Source organism: Staurois parvus, unplaced genomic scaffold (genome assembly GCF_062004578.1).
Source record: "Staurois parvus isolate SC_StPar_1 unplaced genomic scaffold, SC_StPar_1.0 ptg000432l, whole genome shotgun sequence".
Taxonomy (NCBI): domain Eukaryota; kingdom Metazoa; phylum Chordata; class Amphibia; order Anura; family Ranidae; genus Staurois; species Staurois parvus.
In genome coordinates this window covers 2,925,668-2,938,241 of record NW_028318228.1, presented here as the reverse complement: position 1 = coordinate 2,938,241, position 12,574 = coordinate 2,925,668, and the positions used below count along the sequence as shown (strand labels likewise).

Here is a 12,574-nt window from a genome sequence, read left to right as displayed (position 1 = left end):
CCTTTTTTATTAAAGATATAAATGAAAAAAACGTATTGCACCATTCTGTTCTCTTTTTTCCCTGAGTGTACTGCATGCTCTCATGGAGGTATGAGAAAGAGTGGAGAAGTTCATCATAAGAGCTTGGGCTGCAAAGTTGTTTGTGATTATTATTATCTGGAAGTATCTGAAACATCACCATATCTATTTGGACATCGGGTTCATTGCTCCCAGAGCACAAGCGCTGTTGCTGGTTTATAATCTGACCAGCCATTAGCTCTGGTGAGTTCATTTAATCTCCTTTGGTGGTGGATTTTTCACAATTGGTTCAAGTCACTGAAGATATATATATATATTTTTTGGACACTAATTTATGTTTGGACACTATAATTATTTATTTTAAACACTAAATGTTTTTGGATGAGGATATACACCTTTATATAAGTTTGTTATTAGCGCATGCATTTCAAAACAAACATCAAATTGACCAATTAGTAAATTAAAGGAATGTTCTTAAGATGAAAAGTCACAAACACAATTCTTTTCCTATATGAGCAGATATAGATTTGTTTCCGTAGGTTACTGTGGTTATCTAAATTCTAAAGTTCATGGACTTACTGTGCAATGGGCTAAAGAGAGCTTGTAGACAGTCCTCCTTTGGGCTACCTCGAGGGGAATTTACTTAAAATGGGTGCAGACAGGATCCGGAGTAGTTTTGCATCGTAAGCAATCAGCTTCTCACTTCAGCTTGTTGAGTGAAGGTTTGAAATGGACACAAGGAGCTGAGTGGTTGCCATACAGACAGATTCTGTCTTCTCCCTTTTTAGTAAACTCCCCCTCAAAATACTACAAAGCTCTTTACTGCTGTCCCGTCTGTGTGCGCACGCTCGACTGTAAAACGGGGAAGAAGGTGTACCCCTTTACGGAGGATAGACAGCAGGACCTGTTCGCCTAAAGCGTGGTTTTCCCATGGGCGTGGTCAACCCATCCTTCTTTACACAAAAGCCACTGTTGTTAGAGAGGTGGATGGTCAAAGTTGGCCTGAAAAGTGATAAACCGCTGCCCGTTTTATTGCAGCACGGGTAGGGCGGTTGCGTGCCTCGTGTGCACCCCCTACTTGTTTTGCAATATCACGTTTTAAGCATGATTTTGCCCAGTGGTGCCACCTTGTGGCCATTTTTCCACAGTGGCTGGATGGCAAGCAGTTAAATGCCTCTACTTGCCTGCGCGATGTCATCTTCAGCTCTGTAACCAGATCTGCACATGCACAGCTCAGCCTACGGCTCCGGGCCAGTCTCTGTGTGTAAGAATGACTAGCTCCTGTGCATGCGCAGAAGTGATGTCATCTCATGCCAGCCAATGAAGATGGAAAAGATGCAAGAGAGGATTGTTGGCGGAAACATGAGTATATCGCTCCGTTTGGTTCCATTTTTATTTCTGTTGTGAATGCTCCAACAGGAAGACTCTCACATTTATGAGTTGGACCGCACTTTACAGAGGAGCCTTGGTGAGGCAGTGCGGCTTCCACATACATTTGCAAATGTCTGCAACTAAAATCTCTGTTTTTAATGGAATTATTAGGTTGAGTCAATTTTTCTTTTTCAAGCTAGCTGATAAGTGTGCTGGGATATTTTCTGTTTGAACTGTGCCATGCCTTCCATGTGCACCTTCAATAGCTAGTTATAAATTGGGATTGTTGTCATTTTTTTTTATAGCTTGCTCACTAGATTTGCTGTGGAGACACATTGTACGCCTTCAGGTGCCATTGTGGTCCTGCTGGGTTTCTAATGGGAGGAATGGGCTCCCTTCTGGTATACTTGCCTTTCACTGCTTGATGCCAAATCACGTCCATGTATGCCATTTGGTGTTAAGTGGTTGTACTGGGATGATACATGTAGCTTCATGCAGGCATCATCCCGATACCGTTTTTTAGAGACGACGGTCTAAAAACAAGCAGCTGGAGGGGACACCTCCACCGAGACAACCAATCAACCAGTCCACGCTTCTGCCGGCTGATCACAGAGCCGACCGAGGAGGGGAACCGCTCCGTTCGGCTCTGTGATATAGTGAACTGGAAACGATGACCTTACATCACTTCCTATTTATCTGGATGTAAACGGCACCATTTTTAAAAATGAAAAGCATGTGATCAAATACTTTTAAGGGAAGAAAAGGGATTTGGGGTCTTATTGACCTCAGAACCCTCCATAAAGAGTACCTGTCACATGCCTATTGTTGTCACAAGGGACATTTACATTTCTTGTGACAGCAATAAAATTGATAAAAAGAAATTAAAGTGACAGTGTAAAAAAAAAAAAAATCCAAGTGCTCTCATTCCCTTGTGCTTGTGCGCAAAGGCAAATCCACTCATCAGTCACGCGCAAATGCACTCATCAGTCATGCACTCAGGCAGTGATCATGGTTTTCGGGTCAGCGGCAGGGGCCCCCAGACATTCCGGCAGTCTTGGATTTTTTTCAGGAAGGGACAGATCGAGGTCTCTCGATCAGCACACTAAAGGTACAGGCTTCGGCCCTAAGCATTTTTCTGCAGGTCCCCCTGCAGCAGAATCCTTTTTGTTGTGGACTTCTTCAGGTCTCTTTCCAAGTCAAGACCAATGAGGGTCAAGACTTGTCCAGTTTGGGACCTATCCTTAGACCTGAAGGCTTTCATCCGCAAGCCTTTTGAGCCTTTGGAAGAATCTGCCCAAGAATCCTTAGCAGCTTCTTGGGCAGAGAGGGCCGGGGCTTCGCCGGAGATCTGTAAGGCAGCCACCTGGTCAAAGTTCTCTACCTTCGTCAAGCATTACCGCCTAGATGTCCTGTCAAATAGGGAGCAGGCATTCGGACGCAGGGTCCTCCAGGCAGTGGGCCCACCCTAAGGGGTCAGTTCTTGATTATCTACCGCCTGGGAATACCAGGTGCTGTAGGCTAGCCTACGGCCACATCACCCTGAATGCGCCCGATCTCGTCTGATCTCGGAAGCTAAGCAGGGTAGGGCCTAGTTAGTACCTGGATGGGAGACCGCCTGGGAATACCAGGTGCTGTAGGCTAGCCTACGGCCACATCACCCTGAATACGCCCGATCTCGTCTGATCTCGGAAGCCAAGCAGGGTAGGGCCTGGTTAGTACCTGGATGGGAGACCGCCTGGGAATACCAGGTGCTGTAGGCTATCCGCCCCTTGATGACGTCAGTGTGACGAAACCGGTTGGGCGTGGCATACTCGATGCGGACGTTAGAGAGCCTTGTCGTTCTGTGCTGTATGGGAGAGATCCGCGGTGAGCGGTAACTGTATCTCACCTTGTTTTGCAATTGAAGCTGGTGTCTATTAGACACCTTGTTTGTGAGTTTCCTTATACCTTTTTTATTAAAGATATAAATGAAAAAAACGTATTGCACCATTCTGTTCTCTTTTTTCCCTGAGTGTACTGCATGCTCTCATGGAGGTATGAGAAAGAGTGGAGAAGTTCATCATAAGAGCTTGGGCTGCAAAGTTGTTTGTGATTATTATTATCTGGAAGTATCTGAAACATCACCATATCTATTTGGACATCGGGTTCATTGCTCCCAGAGCACAAGCGCTGTTGCTGGTTTATAATCTGACCAGCCATTAGCTCTGGTGAGTTCATTTAATCTCCTTTGGTGGTGGATTTTTCACAATTGGTTCAAGTCACTGAAGATATATATATATATTTTTTGGACACTAATTTATGTTTGGACACTATAATTATTTATTTTAAACACTAAATGTTTTTGGATGAGGATATACACCTTTATATAAGTTTGTTATTAGCGCATGCATTTCAAAACAAACATCAAATTGACCAATTAGTAAATTAAAGGAATGTTCTTAAGATGAAAAGTCACAAACACAATTCTTTTCCTATATGAGCAGATATAGATTTGTTTCCGTAGGTTACTGTGGTTATCTAAATTCTAAAGTTCATGGACTTACTGTGCAATGGGCTAAAGAGAGCTTGTAGACAGTCCTCCTTTGGGCTACCTCGAGGGGAATTTACTTAAAATGGGTGCAGACAGGATCCGGAGTAGTTTTGCATCGTAAGCAATCAGCTTCTCACTTCAGCTTGTTGAGTGAAGGTTTGAAATGGACACAAGGAGCTGAGTGGTTGCCATACAGACAGATTCTGTCTTCTCCCTTTTTAGTAAACTCCCCCTCAAAATACTACAAAGCTCTTTACTGCTGTCCCGTCTGTGTGCGCACGCTCGACTGTAAAACGGGGAAGAAGGTGTACCCCTTTACGGAGGATAGACAGCAGGACCTGTTCGCCTAAAGCGTGGTTTTCCCATGGGCGTGGTCAACCCATCCTTCTTTACACAAAAGCCACTGTTGTTAGAGAGGTGGATGGTCAAAGTTGGCCTGAAAAGTGATAAACCGCTGCCCGTTTTATTGCAGCACGGGTAGGGCGGTTGCGTGCCTCGTGTGCACCCCCTACTTGTTTTGCAATATCACGTTTTAAGCATGATTTTGCCCAGTGGTGCCACCTTGTGGCCATTTTTCCACAGTGGCTGGATGGCAAGCAGTTAAATGCCTCTACTTGCCTGCGCGATGTCATCTTCAGCTCTGTAACCAGATCTGCACATGCACAGCTCAGCCTACGGCTCCGGGCCAGTCTCTGTGTGTAAGAATGACTAGCTCCTGTGCATGCGCAGAAGTGATGTCATCTCATGCCAGCCAATGAAGATGGAAAAGATGCAAGAGAGGATTGTTGGCGGAAACATGAGTATATCGCTCCGTTTGGTTCCATTTTTATTTCTGTTGTGAATGCTCCAACAGGAAGACTCTCACATTTATGAGTTGGACCGCACTTTACAGAGGAGCCTTGGTGAGGCAGTGCGGCTTCCACATACATTTGCAAATGTCTGCAACTAAAATCTCTGTTTTTAATGTAAATTATTAGGTTGAGTCAATTTTTTTTTCAAGCTAGCTGGTAAGTGTGCTGGGATATTTTCTGTTTGAACTGTGCCATGCCTTCCATGTGCACCTTCAATAGCTAGTTATAAATTGGGATTGTTGTCATTTTTTTTATAGCTTGCTCACTGGATTTGCTGTGGAGACACATTGTACGCCTTCAGGTGCCATTGTGCTCCTGCTGGGCTTCTAATGGGAGGAATGGGTTCCCTCCTGGTATACTTGCCTTTCACCGCTTGATGCCAAATCACGTATATGTATGCCATTTGGTGTTAACCACTTGCCGCCCTGCCACTGTATATATACGTGTGCAGGGCGGCAGTGGAGCGCAAAAGCACCTTTTAAAACGGGCTCCGCGCTCCCGACACTTTCGCGGGTAGGGGGCGCGCACGCTCCCGCTGACCCGCGGGTGACACCATTCGATCCAGGAGCGATCAATCATTAGATTTCAGCCAGTGATTTCTGGCTGAAATCGGATGATCGGTCCCTGTCCTATCCTGTCCTGTGTTGACATTTACACAGGGCAGGATATGATGTAATTCTTCTCTGCCTGGACATATTCCGTTCCAGACAGAGAAGAAGAAACATTTAAATGTGAGTAAAACAGCACACTGACAGAACACTCTAGAGGACACATTTAACCCCCTGATCGCCCCCCCCCCCAGTTAACCCCTTCACTGCCCTGTCACCAGTGTCACTGATCAGTGAACCAATTTTTACTGATCACTGTATCAGTGTCGCTGGCGACTTCCAATAGTGTTAGCGCCCCTCCCAGATAGCGCCAGTTTGCCCGCTAATACACCAGTAATCCCGTCTAACCCCTTGATCGCCCCCGCCCTCAGTTAACCCCTTCACTGCCCTGTCACCAGTGTCATTGATTACAGTGAACAGATTTTTACCGATCACTGTATTAGTGTCACTGGTGACTTCCGATAGTTTTAGCGCCCCTCCCAGATAGCGCCAGTTTGCCCGCTAGTACACAAATAATCACATTTGACCCCTTGATTGCCAGGAACACGCTTACTTGTACGCTAAACCTTCATTGCTAGTATAGTGTCTGATTGGATCAATATCTTTGATCAGACCAGCGCTATACCAGCATTCACATTACTATAGTATCCCCAAAAACGCAGTGTTAGCGGGATCAGCCCCAACACCTGCCAGCACCTGCGTTTAGCCCCTACGCCCCCCCCCTTCTTCCCCAGCAAGTGCAGTGTCAGTAGATAACTGTCACTTGATACATATTACACACAAAACCGCAGTGTTCACAGAATCAGGCCTGATCTCTTTTAGCACTTGTCGGTAAATGTTTTGTAGCGGTTTAAGCAGTCCCTGACAGCCAGGCGCTCTTTTTCCCATGAGTCGCACTAGGTACCTGTAAATTTAGTGGCCAAAATGTCTAAGCAAAGGTACACTAGTGAAGAGGCCTATAGGATTCTGAGCATGTCAAGTGAGAGCGAAGGGGAAGACTCACTGGCAGAATCAGGCTCAGAATACGAACCTATAGACAGCAGCGGCACCCTGACAGGTAGCTCAGACGACGAGGAAGTGGTCCCTGCTAAGGTCAGGCGTACCCGATCCCATTCACAGGTTGCTGAGGTGGTACAAATGCGTGATGACTCTCATATGCAGCAGAGTGCCAGTACTAGTGCCGCAGTATCTTTTGGTGAACTGGCGAGCACCAGCGGCCTAGTACATCCTGGTCGTAAGCATACCAGCACTGCAGTATCACTTGGTGACGTGGAGAGTCCCAGAAGTGCAGTACAAGCTGGTGTGGTGGCGAGCACAAGTAGTGTCCCGCGGCCACCAAGAATTCGCAGACAGGCCCGTAGAGCCCCTAGTGTCCTTCCGGATGTGCTTGCAAATCCCGATTGGCAGCCCACAAATTCTGCAGCACCCGTACTTCCCCCATTCACTGCCCAACCCAGAATTCAGGTGGAAACAGCAAATTTAAATACTCCCCTTAATTTTTTTGAGCTGTTTTTCACAGAAGATCTTTATGCATTGATTGTGGATCAAAACAATTTATATGCACGACAATATATCGCCGCCAACCCAAATTCAAACCTTGCCAGACCATTCGCATGGAAACCCATTACGGTTTCCGAATTTAAAGTTTTTTGGGCCTAACCCTCAACATGGGCATTAATGATAAAAATCAATTGCGGTTGTATTGGTCCACAGACCCTCTTGTTCACATGTCCGTGTTCTCTGCTGCCATGGCCAGGCATAGATATGAGACGATAAGGCGTTTTATGCACTTCTACGACAACACACTCAGTCGTCCTCGGGGTGACCCTGAATTTGACCGGCTCCACAAAATTCGGCCCCTCGTAAATCACTTTAACCAAAAATTTGCAGATGTGTATACTCCCCAGAAAAACATCTGCATCGATGAGTCCCTCATTCAATATTCTGGCCGCCTTCTAATCAAACAATATCTCCCCAGCAAGCGTGCCAGATATGGGATCAAGATGTATAAGACCTGTGAGAGGGCAACAGGCTATACATGTAAGTTTCGGATTTACGAGGGAAAAGATAGTCACTTGGAGCCCCCCGGATGCCCAGACTACATGGGGAGCAGTGGCAAGATAGTTTGGGACTTGGCGTCATCCTATTTCCATATGGGGTACCACTTATACGTGGACAATTTTTATTCAAGCGTGCCACTATTTAGACATTTGTTCAATTTGGGAATTTGCGCATGTGACACAGTGCGATCTAATCGCCGAGGCTTCCCCCAACGGCTTGTAAATACCCGTCTTAAAAAGGGGGAAAAAGCCTGCTTGAGAACTGAAGAATTGCTTGCAGTGAAGTGGAAGGACAAACGGGATGTTTACCTCCTGTCTTCCATTCACGCAGATACGACCGTCCAAATTACCACGGCAGCTGGTGTTGTTGAGAAGCCCCTCTGTGTCCACGATTATAACCTTAACATGGGAGGGGTGGACTTCAATGACCAGATGATGCAGCCGTACTTAGTTTCCCGAAAATCCAAACGCTGGTACATAAAAGTGTCAGTTTATTTATTTCAATTGGCTGTATATAACGCTTTTGTTCTCTATAAAGCAACTGGACATAGTGGATCATACCTAAATTTCCAGTTAGAGAACATCAGGGCCGTTTTGTATCCAGAAGGTGCTGCGCCCCAAACCCCTCTCCCAGATGCAGTTAGCCGTCTGCATGAGAGACATTTTCCCGATACCATTCCTGGTACCCCAACCCAAACAAGACCCCAAAAAAGATGTCGTGTCTGCAGCAAACGTGGAATTAGGCGTGACAGCCGCTATTGTTGTCCCTCCTGTCCTGGCCAACCTGGCCTCTGCGTCAAGCCCTGCTTCCGCCTCTACCATACACTAGTGAACTATTAGTATAGGGTACAGCACGGCACAGATCAGGGCACATTTACACAGGGTCTCGAAAGATGTTAGGTAGTCAGGAAACTGGCTATCTCATTTGGAGAGACCCTACCAGCTGTTTAAATGTTTGAAAAAAAAAAAAGTAAAAAAAAATAAAAATAAAAGTACAAATACCCCCCAAAAAAATATAAAAATGTAAAAACCAAAAATAGTTATAGTTTTTGTGATTGTTCGACTTTTACTGTTTTATTGTAGCTTTATTGTTAACCATTTCTGTTTGCAGGAATGCTTTCAGCTGCAGCACTGACCTGTTTATTCTGACAGCAACAGGAACTTGCTCTCAGAATAGACATAAGTCAGCGTGGGCAGCGCTGTTGGATGAGATTTTTCATCCGCAGTTATGAAAAAACAGAATATATGCCAAAGCATGGGGGCCTGGGGTGGCCAGTATGTGGATGGCCCCTATGCTTCGGCATATATATTTTATATTTGTTGGCACATTTCATATGTGCCCACCATTAGAAGTGGGTGGATTGAGGGAGGTTTCTAATGGTGGGCATACCACACACTTTTTCTGGCAGAGATTTCTTCTCTTTTTTTTTCATTCAGCCCACAGGCTGCCTAAAGAAAAAAAGAACATAGCATATACACCCAACAAGGACCAGTGACGTACTGGTACATCACTGGACTTTGAATGGTTATACCAGGGTGATGCCTGCAGCTGCAGGCATCTTCCTGGTATAATTTTTTTCAGCCGGCAATGGGCTTTCTTTTAAAAGCATTCCTAGTGGTTAATTAGCTGCAGAATTGCCTTTACAAGCAGCGGGAGAAAATGCCCCTCCTCCCCCTCCCTGAGATAGCATTAAAAGTGATTAAGAAAAAAAAAAAATTAAAAGGGACAGTGTAAAAATAATTAAATAAATCAGAAAAAAAAAAAACGTTTTTGTCATTTTCCAGAAACTTGTGGAAAAAAAAATAAATCTTCCATGGACACAATGTCTCTCAGCAGATAGCTTAGGGTGTCTGTTTTCCGAAAAGGGGTCATTTGGGGGTGTTTGTTCTATCCTGGTATTTTAGCACCTCAAGAGATGTGATGGGCGGTCAGAAAGTAAAAGTTGTGTAAATTTCAAATTATCTATACCATAGTTTGTAGACGCTATAACTTTCACACAAAGCAATCAATATACACTTATTGGGATTTGTTTTACCAAAAACATGTAGCAGAATACATTTTGGCTTAAATTTATGACTAAGTTTGAGTTTACAATATATTTTTTATAGCTGAAAGTAGAAAAAAATTGGTTTTTTTTTCAAGATTTTCGTGTTTTTTTTTGTTTATAGCGCCAAAAATAAAAAGCGCGCAGGTGATCAAATACCACCAAAAGAAAGCTCTATTTGTGTGAAAAAAAGGATGTAAATTTCGATTGGGTACAGCATTGCATGACCGCGCAATTATCATTTGAATTAGTGCAGCGCTGTATAGCAAAAAAAGGCATAAATTACAGTATCTATACCAGGGGTGGGCAAACTTTTTCACTTGAGGGCCGCAATGGGTTCATATATTGGACCCGGGGGCCGGACCAAGAGTAGATGAATGATGTGTATGTGTGAATTAATATAAATTAAAATTTGTAACATTAAATGTTTAGATTAATTTAAGGTAGAAAAGCATAAAAAGAGTTATTTTACAAAACTTTTATGCCCCCCACTAGCTGCTGGCCGGCCCAGCCACTACCATGCCATCCATAGTAAGTATAGTAATATTCCCCCATAGTAAGCATAGTAATTAATCCCCCCTATAGTAATTCATCCCCCCTATAGTAATTCATCCCCCTATAGTAATTCATCCCCCCTATAGTAATTCATCCCTCATATAGTATTTCATCCCCCATATAGTATTTCATCCCCCATAGTACTATTCCCCCCCCAAGTAGTAAGCCAAGTCCCCCCTGTGTCAATTTACTTACCTTTGCTCCGCGCGTTCCTCTCGCCGTGTTCCCGCGCCGTTCCGGTCTTCAGGGCGGACTGTGAGAGGAGCCTAGCTCCCCTACCCTGGCTGTTTTTTTTATCACGCTCCGCGGGCCGGATTAAAAGGTCCGCCGGGCCGTAGTTTGCCCATTGCTGATCTATACCAATGTTTGTAGACACTATAACGTTCACACAAAGCAATCAATATACACTTATTGGGATTTTTTTTACCAAAGACATGTAGCAGAATACATTTTGGCTTAAATTTATGACTAACTTTGAGTTTACGATATATTTTTTATAGCTGAAAATGGAAAATATTGTTTTTTTCAAAATTTTCATGTTTTTTTTGTTTATAGCGCAGAAAATAAAAAGCGCACAGGTGATCAAATACCACCAAAAGAAAGCTCTATTTGTGTGAAAAAAAGGACGTAAATTTCGTTTGGGTACAGCATTGCATGACCGCGCAATTATCATTTGAATTAGTGCAGCTCCAAACAGCAAAAAAAGGCCTGGTCATTAAGGGGGGTAAATCGTCTGGAGCTCAAGTGGTTAATGAAACCTGGGGGGGGCTGTCCACTGTCCAACCAGTCATTGGTGACATTGAAAGAGGAAGCTAATACCAGACATTTTAAACCCCAAGAAGGTTTTTCACAATGCGAAACCCAGTGGATTTACCATCTCAGAACTTATTATCCACTGGGTCATAATGTCGAGTGGTATATTAATTGTTTCATTAACAATTCTTAATCTTCTCCCTTTTCCTCTCTCTTGCATTTCATTTTATTGACTGTTTTGTTGGTATTTTTAAATGTTTTGGCTGGTTTAATGTCCAGAATTAGTCTGTGAAAATGAAGTCTCAGTTTGGAGATCCTGAGGCATATAGTAGTATGAGGATGTAGAATTTGTTTTTGACCACAAGATGTCGCCCCTTCTGCGGCCTCTGGTTGATATCTATGGATAACTATATACTTTTTGTTTTTATTTAATTTCTTGTCAATAGGGATGGCACGCGTTGTTTACCAGGGGTCCTTTATAACGCGCAGGCGCACTTCTGGTAAACAACACGTGACAATGATTTGGTTGCCGCGGTAACCAAAAGCGCGGGTATAAAAACAGGGAAGCAGCAGAGCGCAGCAGTCATTCCAGCTTCTGTCACTGTGGCTGTAGGACGCAAACTCCGCCCTCTCTCGTCATCCAGCTCCGCTCAGCGGACCGCTGTGCTCTGCCTTGCCAATATGAAAGAGAAAAGATTATCTCTACCATCTCCGAGTCCCGATCTCTAGACCCATAATCGCCTCTCGAGTGACGACATCGGCCCCGCCTCCCCGAACACCCAGCAGGGCTCCACCTCAAACAAGTCCTCTCCTACCCGAATCCAGCCGTCTGACCCGCCTCCCTGAGTCCAGATCTCTACCCCCACAGCCTCTGGAGAGCCGACATCTGCCCCGCCTCCTGGAGTCCACACCTCGGCTCCGAATCCCCGCCTACCCGAATCCAGCCCTCTGACCCGCCTCCCCATCTCTAAACCCACTTCCTCCCCGAGTCCCCACCTCGGCTCCGCCTCCTCGAGTCCACACCGGTGCCCCGCCTCCCCGAGTCCAGCCCTGTGCTCCGCCTCCCTACACACACCATGCCCTGCACAGAGGTTTAGCTGGTAAGAGCGTCTGCAATGATTTACTATAATAATTGATTATTCAAAAATTCATTAATAAATATCAATTATTTATTACTATTAATGAATTTTTTTTAAATTGTTACATATTTGCAATTAATATTGCTTCATCAATTAATAATTTGTTATTTTGTATTTATTACTATTAATGAATTATTAATACATATTTAATTATTAATGTTACAGGTTTGCAATTAACTATTTTCGATTCATTTATATTTATAGTTTGTTTAATACTTTTTATTAATTATTAATGTTATTTGATAATGATTAATATTCATTATATTTATACTTTACTTTTTAAAACAAATGTATTAATTTCTTAATCATTTTTAAAATAATTAATATCAATTACCAATTAATGGCATCACAAGGGCTAAGCGCAATTCCAAAATGCACCTTTCCCTGCGCTATGTTGCACCTTCCAGAAACACCGAGTATGAATGGTGCCTAAGGGATGTTTCATAATAATTCATTATTCAAAAATTAATTAATAAATATCAATTATTACTATTGAATTTTTTTTAAATTGTTACATATTTGCAATGATTGATGAGGCAATATTAATTCATTTAACTATTACATATTTATTATTATTTATTAATGAATTATTAATACATATTTAATTATTAATGTTACGTGTTTGCAATTAACAATTATTATTT

At 43.5% G+C, this 12,574-nt stretch overlaps 2 non-coding genes across 2 annotated transcripts; both read left to right on the top strand.

The window, feature by feature from the left end:
- The first annotated feature begins 2,910 nt into the window (after nucleotides 1-2,910).
- Nucleotides 2,911-3,029, top strand: LOC149454283 (5S ribosomal RNA). Its single transcript, XR_016314258.1, has one exon. It is a non-coding gene; the product is annotated as a 5S ribosomal RNA (ribosomal RNA).
- Nucleotide 3,030: 1 nt separating this feature from the next.
- Nucleotides 3,031-3,149, top strand: LOC149454282 (5S ribosomal RNA). Its single transcript, XR_016314316.1, has one exon. It is a non-coding gene; the product is annotated as a 5S ribosomal RNA (ribosomal RNA).
- The last annotated feature ends 9,425 nt before the right edge of the window (nucleotides 3,150-12,574 follow it).